At 38.0% G+C, this 15,526-nt stretch overlaps 1 protein-coding gene across 4 annotated transcripts in view; it reads left to right on the top strand.

The window, feature by feature from the left end:
• LOC101737493 (prostaglandin E2 receptor EP2 subtype) overlaps positions 1 to 15,526 on the top strand; it is a 63,871-nt gene that overhangs the window by 25,253 nt on the left and 23,092 nt on the right. The window lies entirely within an intron of this gene.

Below are 15,526 nucleotides of genomic sequence, written 5' to 3'. Positions count from 1 at the left end.
CTGATGTTTCGTCCTGCAAAAATTTCCGAACAATCCGACACGTATTTACAATTGTGGCTTATTGCGTGGTAAAAAATATATTTTTGGTTAAATCTAATAGCTTGATGGAGTGGTGAAGGTACTTTGGTATGACTCCAGTGCTCCAGTCCAGTCCAGAAATAATAATAATATATATTATTATTATTTAAGGAGTTTTCTCTCGAGTTCTTGACTCGGTTTAGTTCCTAGCTCCCGCCCTGAAACCTTCAGGGAAGAGGAGGTTCGGACTCCCTTGAATTTATGAAAACTGTATTACCCAAAACTTTACTTATTATTGTGCACGTGTGTATGGCTGCTTGTTTTTGTATTATGTGTATGTTTATATTTGCTTCCAGTTTGTTTATGTATCTATGTATACTTTTTGCCACTACGCCTGTTGCGCCTATTACTATGGGGATGGTTTCTGTGTGTGTATTCCAGAGTCGTGTTAGTTCTACTTTTAAGGGGTGATATTTACTAAGTTTTTCCAGTTCTTTTGGTCCTATATTGTAGTCAGATGGTACAGTTACATCTATTAAGTAGGTTTTATTTTCTGTCTTGTCTATGTATATTATATCTGGTCTATTGTGCTTTATTGTAACGTCCGTCTGCACTGGTATCTCCCACATTAGCTTCGCGGAGCTGTTTTCTTTTATCTGAGGTTGAGTCAAATTCACCTTCCACCATAGCGAGTCTAATTCAAAATTGTGTTTTCTTCCTATTGCCCACCAAATATACTTTACTATGTTGTTATGTCTGTTCACATAGTAAGTGCCGGCCAGTTTTTCACATCCCGAGATTATATGCTCTATGGACTCGTCTTTTGCTAGGCATAGGCGACATTTACCATCGACAGATTTCTTTAGAATATCTCTTTCTATTTGTCTCGTAATTACTGCCTGATCTTGTATAGCGAATACTGAAGATTCTAACGTGGGGGACACGATTTGTTTCTTAAGCCAGCGGAACGAATACTCTCGATCTATATTACCCTTCTCTATAACGGACCTACGGAATTGTCCATGTAGCGGTTTCTCTTTCCATTTACTGATGCCAGTCTTTATTACTGCTTTCTTAATTTCAGTATCGGTGTAGTTTCTGTTTTCTGTTAATTCTATTCTTACTGCATTATTTTTACCATCTTTGTGTATTGAATGTTTATCTCTATGTTTATCGTGTTTAACTATTGCTTTTATGATTTGGTCCTGTTCATTGTTTAAATATTGCCTAAATTTAATAATCTGAGTTTTGTGTAACATTTCTATATTTATAAGTCCTCTGCCTCCTTCTTCTATGGGTAAATAGAGTCTTTCGATATCCGCTTTTTGTTGTTGGGCTTTATTCAAAGTGAGTATCTTCCTTGTCTTTATATCTATTTTGTTTAAGTCACTATTTTTGTAGTTTATTATTCCAAACGTGTATAAAAGAACTGGTGTGGCATAAGTGTTGATGGCCGTTATGAGGTTTCTCGCGCTAAGTTGTGTGTTAGTGATGCATTTTACTCTTTTGAAGTACTCTCTTTTCACCTGATCCTGAATTCTTTTATGATCTATTTTGCCTGCTTCATCTATACCTAAGTATTTATAATTTTCGTCTTCCTTCAAATGTTCGAAGTTTAAGCCACTCAACAGTATGTGACCTTCGCTCTGGTGCTCAGCTCTCCTTCCAGATGTTAAATGAAGCACATTGCATTTATTTAAGCCAAATTCCATTCCTATGTCTCTAGTAAAAATCTCTGTGCTATCAAGTAAAACTTTGAGGCTGTTCTTATTGTTGGCATATAACTTTAAATCATCCATGTATAATAAATGGTTAATAGCTGTATTGTTTTTAAGTTTGTACCCTTTTTGTATGTATTTATTCAGAAGGAATGATAAGGGATTTATACCTAAGCAAAACAGTAGTGGTGACAGCGAATCGCCTTGGAAGATACCACGGCGGACAGCTATTAGGTCTGTTGTCACAGAGGAATTCACGCCACGGGCCGCCATGATCACCTTCCATGAGGGCATAACCTTTTTTAGAAAGTCAATGATAGTAGGTGAGCATTTATACAATTCAAGAACTTTAAGTAGCCAGTCATGGGAAATACTATCAAAGGCCTTTCGATAATCAACCCAGCCCATACTAAGATTTTTCTGACACTGATGGGCGTCTTCCAGGATTGCTTTATTAATCATGAGATGATCCTTACAGCCCCGAGCGCGACGCCTACATCCTCTTTGTTCTGGAGCTAATATATCATTAGTTTCGCAGTGTTCGTATAGTTCGTTTGCAATTATAGAGGTGAGGAGTTTATACATGGTTGGCAGGCAGGCTATTGGTCTCCAGTTCTGTGGATTTTGTGTGTTATCATTCTTTGGAATTAAAATAACTTGTCCAGTGGTGAACCATTCTTCCAGCGTCTCTCTTCCATCTAATAGTTTGTTGTATAAGTGAGTAATGTGTGGGTGTATGTTAGTGAGGTATTTTAAGTAATAGTTCTGTATTTTATCGAGTCCAGGCGTTTTCCAATTATGTGTTTTTCTTATTGCGGTTTTTACTCTTTCTACAGTTATCTCTTGAAAGTTATGCTTATGTATATCATCTGTTTCATTCTGTATGTCTGCTATCCATTCTGCCTGTTTATTGTATGGTATAGGTTGTGATAAGATGGAACTCCAAAATTGTTGTATGTTTTCTTTTGTTGGAATTTCTGTCGGACTTTTTTTATTTGCACTAAGTGATCTGTAAAATGCATGTTGGTTTTCGCGAAATTGTTTGTTTTGTTCCTTTCTCTTATTAATATCTTCATACCTCTTTATCCTACCTGCCAACGCTTTGACTCTCTAGCTTAAAACTTCAACTGTCTTGTCATGGTCCATATCACTGAATATCTTGTGCTTTTCATAAAGTTTATCTTTAATTTTTATCAGTCTTCTGCTATTGACTCCTTTCTTAATTTCCACCAATCTACCTAGTTCTTTTCTAATGTCCTCAAGTTTATTCTTTATTCTTCTTTTCCAAGGGGGATCACTTCTGGGTTTTATTGTAGTGCGAGGTGTGAATGGCTTTTGCCCATTGGCAATAATGAGTGTCTTTGCCGCTGCATAAATTATGTTATTTAGTTCTCGTAAGGTGTTATGTGTATCTAATAAATTAGGAATGTATGTGTTAATTTTACCTAAATTGGCGATGAAAGTTTTATTAAATTTTGGTTTTGGTAGACAAGGTCGGTCTGTTATACATGTCTCCTTTGTTTCTGATAGTACTTGTAAAAACTGTAAAATAATTGCCTCGGGCTCATCTAAGCTTTGTGTTTGCTGTGTATGCATATCTATATTAAAAGTCCCTATTTTATCTAAAGTGTACTGATCTGTACGTATATCTGTAATCTCATCGTCTAGTAGTTGGTTAGCCTGTGTGTAAGGTGAAACATTGACGATGTCTGTGGGTGTATGTTCCAGTACAGTCGTCAGTGTAGGTTGTGTATTGTTCACTAAAGGTGATGGTATAACTAAAATTGTATTGTTGTCAGGTAAATTACTGTTTGTTTCCCTATTAGATTGTTCTGCTCTCATTTTAATTTCTTGTAATAGCTGTGTTGAAACCCATTTTCGGTTGATTATGCTTCGGGCTTGGTTGGATAGTGTGTTGCCTGTGAATTTATGTATCTTAGGATTATTTGGATTTCTTTCTTTAAAATACATTTCTAAACGCTTCATAAAACCTACTCCTTCTGCCTTAGCCTTGTAGTAACAAAACATTAATTCGTGTATCTCTTCTGTTGACCACTTCCTTCTCGAATCATTAGTGTCTACTGAACTTGTCATGGTCTCTACCAATGGACCGGCAGAGCTAGTGGGAAGTTCCCCGCTCTGCAAAGTTACATCGGTGTCTCGGTTATGGTCGGCTGTGGTCCTTTCGGGTTCCCCGGCTCTCGCCCGCCTGTTCAACGAGAAGCCACTGACGGTCCGTATACTGTCACATCCAGCGTCAGCTCCAGACGTGCCCCGACGATCACCCTCGGGTAGCGACATTAAACGTTTACTTTTATTTATTCTCTCCATTTGTTTGGGGGTTGCCATGGCCCTTTTGGTCAACTGATTGGTAATTTCGTTTCAGATGTCCGCCTCTCACGTGGTTTAGATGTTTTACACGGACGTGGGGTTGGGCTTTGAGAGGCTTATTATTTAATATTATATTGGAAATTAGTGTAATTTATTATACTACATTAACACACTACATAACAAATCAATAAACACAAGCTAATTTCCAAGACTAAGTGTAGAGCGATTCATAATTAGGTCCTGTTTACAATCGTATGTAAATAATTTGAACGAAAATACATTTAAATATATAAACACCCAGCAGTGGCGTAGCTACCCAGGGGCTAAGCGTGGCAGTGCCCCAGGCCCCTCAAGCTCAGGGGGCCCTCGAATCCTTACCAGAAATCTCGATCGAATTGAACTTTTGGAAATTTTTCCTATTTTCAAAATAAATATGACAGGCTGCAACCCCACTTTAATCATGACAACTCAGATGAGAGAAATTCAAATGTTATGCTAAGGGAATTCCCCTAAACTCTTTCTGTAGGTTGGCAGTGTTGTCAATTTGACGGATAGTGATATGTGCGTTTTATTATTCATCGAGGTGCGTTTTATTGTGAATTTGAGTTAAGATAATTTTTTTGCGAGAACGGTTGAAAAATTAATACTGTATCAAGAGTAAGTAAGCTCGTAGAGGCCGCACGACGCGCTACCAGCACTCTAGCGCGCCGCCAAGGAGATACGATACACCGACCCGACAGGCTGGTTCTGGTCCAGTGGGGTATTCTGGGTCAACAGCGGCACCGTCTGGGCGGCCTGACGGGCTGCCGTATCGAGACGGCCGATATTTCAGAGCCTTCGATTCGCCTCGAAGGCTCCGTCGGCCGAGCGTCCTTGGGCTGAGCTGCGCCGTCTGGTTGTAGTGTTGAACCCTTGAATCTTCTCTGTTTCGTTTTATTAGCCAAACCTACACCAAGTATTAATTGTAATTTATGTTGTTACTGTTTAATATTTTTAATACCTGCCCTGCAGTGCACAAAAAAAGAGCTTAAGTAGCTTAGCATTTTATTGGTATATTTCATATTTTTATTTGATAAAACGTAATTAGTGTACATAGCAGTGGGGCCCCATTTTTTTATTTGCCCCAGGGCCCTTGGTTACCTAGCTACGCCACTGACACCCAGACACAGAACAAACAAACCGCTCGTCAAACGAATGTTTGCATTAATATAATTTAATGAATAAAAAAGTTAATTGTATAAGTTATATTAGGTTAGCGGCTTTGTAACGTCCCTCACATTGCTGATGTCCGTAAGCATCGCAGACTAATTACCATAATGGGAACCTTGTGCTGGTGTGCTGATAAATCTACGACACATGCTCAGGCTTAATTAAATATATAATTTAAATACATACATTCGCTTCGTATACGTATGTACCGTTTACGTGCTTGGGTTTTCATTAAATTATTACTTTGATAAATTAAAAAAGTAAATAAAAAGCATCAAATCTATTTACACTACATAAAAGTTCTGTGTTTACCTCATGTTCTCTGATGTCGCCGATCCATTTTTTCTTTTATTTATTAATAATTATTACTATTAATGGCAACGGATGTTTTGATCCGTATTTGAGCTGACACTGCGCGTGCTCCGTGACGTTGTCCTTCTCTATTATAAGCACAAAAGAGCAGAAGAGCTCAGGGTTTTTGGATGGCTCTTTTACAGTTATTTTGATGGGGCGTCGTGTAAATCTGCTTCCCTCACGCGTGCTGCTCCGACAGTCGACGATAACGAGCTTACGTACCACCCGGTGTGGTCACCGAGGCCCCAAGCTGTCCCGAGGGATGACTCACATGATCTTAGTCCAAGTAAAGTTTAATCCTGATAACGATCTACCATCATTAAGCCGATATGGTCGACTTTACTCTCGCGACAGTATCACGTAACTACTATTACATTTGACTAATTAAGGCTAGTATTGCACATTGTTAGCGCGAAGTCTCGCGATCATGACGTCACTGGCTATAAAAGCTGGTGTAAAAGATAATCTAGAATGGAAAAGTTTTATAATGGCTCACGTGCTCGGGGAATTATAGGTTTTTATTTTTTATTGCTTAGATGGGTGGACGAGCTTACAGCCCACCTGGTGTTAAGTGATTACTGGAGCCCATTGATATTTACGACGTAAATGCGCCACCCACCTTGAGATATCAGTTCTAAGATCTCAGTATAGTTACAACGGCTGCCCCACCCTTCAAACCGAAACGCATTATTGCTTCACGGCAGAAATAGGCAGGGTGGTGGTACCTACCCGCGCGGACTCACAAGAGGTCCTACCACCAGTAAAAAGTGCTGTGACACCGGCAGAATTTCGAGCCCAGAGATGTTCCAGTAGACTATTAGTATCTGGAGATCAGGCGACCGTCACTCTGCACAGAATGATGGTATAGTATAATAAAATCGCATTTGTTTCAAAGGTAGCTCGGTGCGGCACCCAGAGTAGTCGCTTACCTGAGAACAATTTGTAAAGAAGTCATTGATCCGTATTCGATCAGTTGAAACTGTTGGATTCGAATGATGAGTTCACGGCTCCAATTCTTGTATATATATATAAATAAATAAACTATATATATATCTAATCTCGGAAACGGCTCCAACGATTTTTATAAAACTTAGTATACAGGGGATTTCGGGGGCGATAAATCGATCTAGCTACGATTTATTTTTCAGAAAATGTTGTTTTATTCGTGTTTTCAATAATCAACTCTATCGATAATCAACTTTATGACTCTTTCCGACATCTATTGGCGAATATTTTCATAACTTAGCTATTTCAGCAGATGGCGTTGTTAAGCCACCCGAAGCCAATGAGTGTTTAGTTTAAGGTTAGACCAAGAAAGTGAATTGTTTATTTATATTATTTGTGTCTTTTTAACTCACGAGTTCACTTAAAAATTCCTAAACGATCTTGGAATGTTTCATCACTTTACAATATGTAATCCGTATTTAATCCGTATTTTATCGTATGCGGTGTCATAGAAGCCACCTCTGAAAATGCTATAGAAAGATTGGAATATGACAGAAAAGAAATTATAAAACTTACTAAAATGGCCTCAAGTAACTGTCCTGAACCTGAAAACATACACCGTCTAGGAAAATATCAACATGACAAAATCCGCCCCATTAAAGCTATTTTTAAATCAGAGGACATTGTTAAAGTTATACTTAGAAACCGAAATAACATGGCAGCTGCTAACGTCAAGATATACAGTGATCAAACTCCACATCAGAGAGAAACCTTAAAAATCCTGAAACAAGAACTTGAAAATCGAATTTCCAATGGCGAAACTAATATTTCTATTAAATATGTAAAAGGAGAACCAGCAATAGTAGAATCCTTACCAAAAAACTCTGCGCCGGCAACAAACAATCTAGTACCAGAATAGGAATCTTACAAATTGAGAACATTTCATACTAGATTACAAACGACTACTCACAAATTGAAACGTTCTACCCATCTCTCAAATTTCTCTACGCCAATGTACGCAGCATTGTTAAGCCGGGAAAGTTTGATGAGCTCAAGTGCGTCCTGAAGTCTATCGATAAGTAGTTAAAAAATGAAACGAAAAAACAACGAAACTAACAACCTGCAAACATTTTACCAATGCCACATCCATGCGAACTAGCTCCTTGTGGCGCCAATATCTACCCGCCACCGAGCGGCCGGCGGCTGGTCGAGGTGATCTGCTGTGGTAATCTACCTTGTTTATACATTTTAAGAAAATAATAATCTTTATAGTTTTTGTTAAATATATTGTCATAACACCGCATATTGTTACTATAAAATATTTTCATGTACTGCACGAACTGAATTAATTAGAACTATTTTAATGTTCTCATTTAAGTGAATTTATGTAATTCTTTTGAGAATAAAGAATATCTTTAACCCGAAATATAATTTCTAAGAATCACGGTCATCGTCTAGTTAATAATAATACAGCACAGAGAATTCCACCGCTCACTTTGAGAAGCGAAGCTGCTTAAAGTTTTGATTGCATTGAAATAACGTCCGCCCTTACCTCCAAAACGGATGGTTTCATAGCAGAAATAGCTACAAAGGCACTTTGTACTGCCTCTCGGGTATTTAATTTTTTCCCTCCCCAGAAGTTGTCCAAACTTGGGAAGAAGTAAAAGTCTGTCCCCGTAAGGTCTGGTGAGTACCGTGGATGACGCAAAATTTCCAACTGCGGACCGTCTATTGCAACGTGTGAGGTCGAGCGTTGTCATGTAGAAGCCGCGGGGATGAGCGATTAACCAAGATTGGTTGGAGATTCACGAGCTCCTCCATCATTGTGTCCAGCTCCTCACAGAACACATGCGCAGTAATCCTGGTGCCAAAAAGCTGTGAAGGCATTAGACCACCAAACAATCAATAAACAAAGCACTGAATATGAAAATAGAAAAACATGTTTTTAAAATAAAATTCATTTGAATTTACAATTTATTTGTAGTACAGCAACTTCATAGGTAAAAATACCTATTATTTCTAGGAACCGACCACATACCTATTGCCTCTTGTTATTAGATTTTTTTACTCTTTCAACATGAGCCAAACAACAACAATGGTGTGTACAGGCTAGGTACAATACAGTAAAAGCGCAAATAAACTAGTGTACTTTTTTGTACAGAAATAAAAGAAAATACGATTCAGGGTCAAGGACCCCGCCGCGAATAACTCCTAACAACCGGGTCACTCTGGAGAGTACAGTCGCGCAAGTCAGTCATTACAGTATTTATCAATAAAATTGTTATTATTTTTCTTATTGATCAATTAGAGAGAGCATTGTGTTGTATTGGGTTTTTAATTGATAAATAATAGAAAAAAATTACAAACTCTTAAACAAATTTTCTTTTCAATTTTTTATTTCAGTATGTACTTCCATGAGCTTTACAATAAATAGTCATTCAGAAATGAAGGTCAAATGAATTTTGAAACAAATTTAACTTTTTAAGCCAATTACAGTAATTGTTCAATTAGTACTTTAACAAACGTCAGCCATTATTGAAATGCTGTATAAAGTATATACTAAATGCTACGTAGCGGGTAGCTATTATAGAACACAAGATAAATAATTGATAGATTCTGAATTTCACTAGTGAAATTTTCAAGATGAGCTTTCATTTATACAAGTTCCTAACAACAGCATTCGGATCATCAGTTTACCGGACAATTAAACCCGCTCCTGTAAGATTCTATCTTTGTCACTACTGACCTTCCAAAGCTGTGAGTACCAAATAAATAGTATACGTTATTTAAAATCTACCCAGGAAATTATTTTTCAATTCAGCTCAAAAATATGACTATTAGCTTTAATCGTTCACAGAACATTGGAGATTTCTTGAACACTTTTCCTGCCACCTGTACATAAAATCGATCGAGTACATTATAATCATAACAAGATCATAAACTGTGAAAGAAAGAAATGGCATCCGTTCAGTGGCTCGATACTAGAACGCAATAAAACTGTTCGTAAAACTATTTCCTTATGAGTTAGTGGCGGGCAGTCGGCACGTCACGCGGGTGAGATGACGACAATAACGTGTGTAGAGGACGCCTGCACCGGTCGGATCAACTCGCGGTTATTATACCCTTTTGAATCTTACTTGATCCGTCAAAACTCTTTAGTTTTATTTTATCGGGAATGAGTAAGCTGCATAACTTTGTGAAGGCCGCCACCGATGTCGAGAGATAAAGTCGAAGTTTCAATTTTATTTGTACCTTTAATATCCCACCTTTTATTTCTTTTAGAGGTCATTGTCAAGATCGTTGTTAGCTCATTGCCAATAAGGAACTCTATTAGCATCATGTTAATTTCAAACAAACTTTCAAGTTGAAACGTCTCTAGTGAGAGAGGCATGCTGGATAATTCCGAATGGCGTCGCACAACCGTGTTTTCTCTTGATTCTGCTGCAATCAAAGATTTTAAACTTCATCAACTATTATTATTTTTTATTGCTTAGATGAGTGGACAAGCTCACGGCCCACCTCGTGTTAAATAGTCACCAGAGTCAATAGACATCAACCACGTCAAAACCGCCGCCCATTTGAGATATAAGTTCTAAGTCTCCGTTTTTGAAGTCCCCTATCGAAACGCATTTTTACTTTAAGGCAGAAATAGGCAGGGTGTTGTACCCACATGTGGTGCTCACATGACGTCCTACCACCAGTGAGTATTATTGCAGATTCTGGTATTGATACCGATTTTAAAAACCAATGCTGACGTTCCGAATTTGCCACAAATTCAGATATTTACAACAACTCCGCTCCACTTCACCTATTTTAAAATAAATTCATATTGTTTGTTATTAATAAACAAATGCGAATAACTGCTAAATAATTTCACGTAGCTATGTATTATTTGATGTTTCTATTATTAGTAAAGCGTTTCCGCTCGATTGTACTTCCTGTATTCTGAACACGTTTTCGCGTATTGTTTTTGTGATACGAGCAATGAATTTTATTACTAATTGTCAGTTCGAGAGGCGGGATCAGTTTAGATTGATATTGATGATAGAGCTGTGATGAGTTTCACAGCCGTCATCCTTCCGAAATCCTTCTTCCGTTCTTATTTGAACTGAGAGAGAGAGAGGTTATCAAATACAACTAAACCTCGTTTCCTTTGCATGCTGTAGGCGCCGTTGTTTAAGAGCAGACAAACTAGGTAAAAAGCTAGTTTACCCATCTAATTTTATTTAAATGCATGTTAACTAAGGGCCTATCACATTTTGTCCTCAGCTATTGATAAAAACGTCAAATAAATGTACAAAAACTTTTAAGAAATTGAAATCCTGTAAAGTGATGAGAGAGAAGCTGTTTTAGCAGTTTTATTCCTAAAAAAAAATTATGCTTTAATACACGGAAGAGTAGGCGGCCCGACTGATGGCGAGTGGTAATCAATACATCATCAGTAGTGTCAGGGGCACAATAGGCGCTGCAAATTGCCTGAAACTCGTCTAAAACCTCTTTTTTAGTTATTTAAAAAAAAATATGTTTGTTTTATACTTATTTTAAAGTTTTAATTATTAATTATTAAAATTTCTGTCTTTGTAATGAATTTAATGAATTATTTGTTTTCATTTACTTTATTATGGTTTCCTTTTTTTTCTTTTGTGTATTTAAAATCTATAAGAACACTGTCTTTAGGTTTATGCACATATTCACCTACAAACTCGAGTAGGTATATCGACTTAAATATTCCACGTATTCAAAATTACAATTGTAAAATATTGAGCCACCACAAACGCTAGGCTCCACTTACATATATTTGTATATTCAATTTATTTTGTAGATTTTGAATTTGAGCCGTTATAAATGTGGTCTTTGAGGATAATCGGGACGATTATTTTGAAAGGGTATTAATAATTCTGATTAACTACTACGTTAAAGTCAGTATCATCATGCCTGCGCATTTAAATGCTGGATTTATAGAGAATTGAATTTATACCGAATTAAAAAGTGCCAATCCACAACACGAAATAAAATATATTTTTTTAATCGTTTACGTCTAAAGCCCCTCGACTTAATATGTGTTTTAACATCCTTAAGCGAAGGCGGAAATAAAAGTAGTACTATTACAAAAATAATATTGTATAAAAGTGCTGATCACTAACTTTCTTTAAATTTGTTTTTAAGCTTTGTCTTTCAATTTCTATTTTTTTGTTTATTTCGAAAACAATAAGTCGGATGAATATTTTTCGGGCATATACGTGCCGTTTCGCTGATACCTGGTTGGCTGGGTGGCCTGATGGTACTATGTCATTGTTCTTAAGATATGTTCGAAATATCTAACCGATTCATAGAACATAGGGCCTATTTCAGCTATGTAAGCTCACTGACTCATAACATGACATAATTCGAGGCGGCCACAATAAGAGGGTTATGATGTCGTGCCGCTTTATTCTGGGTTCTCAAGTCTCTTGTGGTGAGCACGAGACGATCTGGAATGCCCGTGTTATACAGTTTGTAAATTAAATCTTCGCGCCAGATATGTCGAAGACTTCACGATATCAAAGAAGAGGTCTCCCGGGGACGGGTGTTTTTCTGTTGAGTCCTAATAAGATGTGCTTCGTGAGGCGATGCACTTTTTGGACATAAGAGTTTGGCGCGGAATGTGAATGCCTTTCGAGATGGCAAAGCTCCAGAGGCGTTTGCTAATCAGCCGCTCATACAATTAACATATCGCAGGGATCAGGCTAAATGGACGATAAGACTGTATGAAATTATCCAGTCATTTTGATACAGCACACTTTGTTATTGAGTAGTTCATTGAATTTGTACTGGTTACATTAACCGTATATTGTTGGAGGAAAACACTAAGAGCAACACGGGTGGCACAACGGAACATAACATATCTATTAAAACAAAACAGATGAAAAAATATCATGCGATGTGTGGTAGATGCAACATTATAAAACCTTCTGAAAGTGGATGGTCACGACCCTTGGATGTGAGGAAAGTGGCCGAACATTATTGGCGCTTCGACCTTGAGAACCTAACGCTATACATGTGCACGTGTGTATGAGATGAGTTCTCGCAGAACACAAGCGTAGCCGACAAGCTGTTGCAAACAAATCAAATACGTTTTAATATTCCGAATATATGTTTTTTGGAACACATGCTCCCTCATATCACATAGATATGAGAAAAGTTTAGCCATTCCTCACGTATGTGAGATATTTGAGACACTTTTGTCTTTATGTCAATCTTGTCTTCAATTTTACCGACTTATGTGCACCATCAAGTCGCCGTTAATATCTTCAAGATACATCACCCTCAGGACGGAATCTTTACTGGTGGTTGGTCGTAGTCTTACTCCGCTTAGGTGGGCACCACCATCCTCCCTATATTGCAGTGACAGATAGATAGTCACGCATTCAGGTTTGAAGTCTAAAGGGTAGAACAATCGGTATAATATACAATTGAGACTTTAAGCTCGTGTCTCAAGGTTGGTGACGGCATACTCGTTGTGATGTTTATTGGTCCCACGGTCCCACACATCAGGTGACTAGTGAGCCCAATCACACATCTTTTTTTAACATTGCCTGTGTAGGCAGCCGAGCATACGGCCCATCTGATGGTAAGTGGTTACCGTCGCTCACGGACGTCAGCAATGGCAGAGGTACAGCCGCTGTCTAAAGTCGCTGCCTACCTAAGTAGGACCTGCTATTTACTTGCTACTAAGTAGGCCCTTCTACAATATTTTTTTAAAGAATGTTAAAACTATATTAATATGTAAATCAAATGGCACGTGCATGACGCAGCATCACTCGAGAATCGCTCCATCGATTTGGCTGGCTTCTTCTTAGCAGTGCTCTTAATTGTGAGAACAAGGTCTGTAACAGGAAAATCCACGGGGAAATGTTCGTGTAATTAATAACCTAAATGCGACCTGCAGCTTTAGTTATAATATAGGTAAATAGTACTAAAACTAAAATTGTGTAATATTATTTGTATTACTTTAAAAAAACGATTACCTATTAATAACGTCTACTTCGTAAAAAATGCAAAATCAACGTCAAATAAAATTAATTTAGGAAAATACACATCAAACTTTGTAAGTTCTAATTAATTCTAATACTAATTATAATACAATCGCTAAAAAGAATTCTTGCTATATAAAAGTTATATCAAAGTCCAATATTAATGTTACAACTACAGATTAAGTAGACATGGACATCTATATATTAATACGTCAAGCAAAAACTTTGTATCCCTTTAGTGAAGAAGTGCACAATGCTAATTTTTTTTTTAAATAATGCATAAAAGATACATTAAATCAATAAAGAAAACATTACACACACGACCATGTATTTGACATACACACATAATATACTCTTTGTTTATTGTCAAACTTTTGTTATTGCTTAAAGTCTGTTGTCAAATTGAGAATAGGTTAATATTGTTTATCTTTAATATTACAAGTATTTGTCTTAAGTGTAGTCTTGGCGAAATCTGTAACAATAGCACCATAATAATGTTGAAACTTATAATTTCAATTATCTATAGTTGAATTTCGGCTACTGCAGGACCACTAGTATTAATAAATTTACCGATGTGTACATAGCTACATACATTGTACAAATAAATAAAGCCGATATAAAGGGTTCATAGCCGTCAAACAGACGTTGATTGTAAAAAACAAAGACAGCTAACCTATCTTTTAAGTTGCCGTCGTCGTCGGATGTAATTTGTAACTTCTTATTAAAACTCACAGGTTCTAAACTGAAAGTTAAGAACAATATGTAAGTAGGGGTCGGCTGGTGTCACCTAAGTTTTCAATTTTATCGGACAGACTTTATGGAAGTCGTGTAAACGCGTATTTTGTATTGCACTAATTGATTGTGCACGCCGACGGCTCATCCCGGGGCACGACGTGAGGTCAGCACCTGTCGTGTCACATGAGTGTGGGATAAATGGTACTCTATATTAATATTCCGGGTCCAAGCTATTTCCATACCGAATTTAAAATCAATGCTTTGGGCGTGAACACAAAACGGGCAGACAGAGATACTTTCACTTCAACTTCTATCTATCTATGTTGGAGTATTTCCACTTTCGGGTAGCGACATGGTAAGCGGGTGGTCTTCGTAAGTCAATAAAACCAGAAATGTTAACTCAGAGCGTATATTACGCAGGAGCGTTCCGTCTGATACGGCGACTCGCTCGCTTCTGAGCTCGAGAGTTTTTTTTTTACCCTACCTATGCTGATAGCCTTGAGAGGCTATTTCAGCTTCACCCTAACGTTAGTAGGTGAGCTCGCGGGGCTCAACCGGAGAGTTGCTAACACTGACCCTAGCAAGAGCAGTGCTTCGCAGAATCTACCACCGGATCGGAAACGCGGCCCACTGAGAAGATCCGGCGAGAAACTCAGTGGGCTGTGTCTATGGGTTAGCTCGCTCGTCGAGCCCTTCGTCGCAAGCGACGGGTTCGACGAGGACGATGACCGGTCTCGAGAGACAACAACGGAGCGTTTTTATAGCAAGGTATCGTGGTGGGACGATGTTGTTTACGATTCTTATCTTGCGCGTGTTGTTTTCGATGAATGCTTGCACCTGTTGTTTGTCGTCCCATCTTTATTAGTCATGAACTAATGGTTTATAAAAACACGCGCCGGCTTCTATGGGTTAATTTACCCGCCAAGCCCTTCGTCGTAGGCGACGGGTTCGGCGAGGAGGCAATGTATCGTCACCAGTACTCAGGTCGCTGCGATGTTGTTTCAAGTGGGCCGTATGCTCGTCTGCCTACAAGGGCAATAAAAAAATAAAAAAAGTGCCACTAGTATGTAGGTGTTTTTTTTATTTATTACTTAGATGGGTGGACGTGCTCACAGCCCATCTGGTGTTAAGTGGTTACTGGAGCCCATAGACATCTACAACGTGAATGCGCCACTGACCTTAAGATATAAGTTCTAAGGTCTC

Source organism: Bombyx mori, chromosome 7, assembly GCF_030269925.1.
Source record: "Bombyx mori chromosome 7, ASM3026992v2".
Lineage (NCBI taxonomy): Eukaryota > Metazoa > Arthropoda > Insecta > Lepidoptera > Bombycidae > Bombyx > Bombyx mori.
Note: the sequence above shows the minus strand (reverse complement) of the source record. Positions and strands in the feature narration are given on the sequence as shown.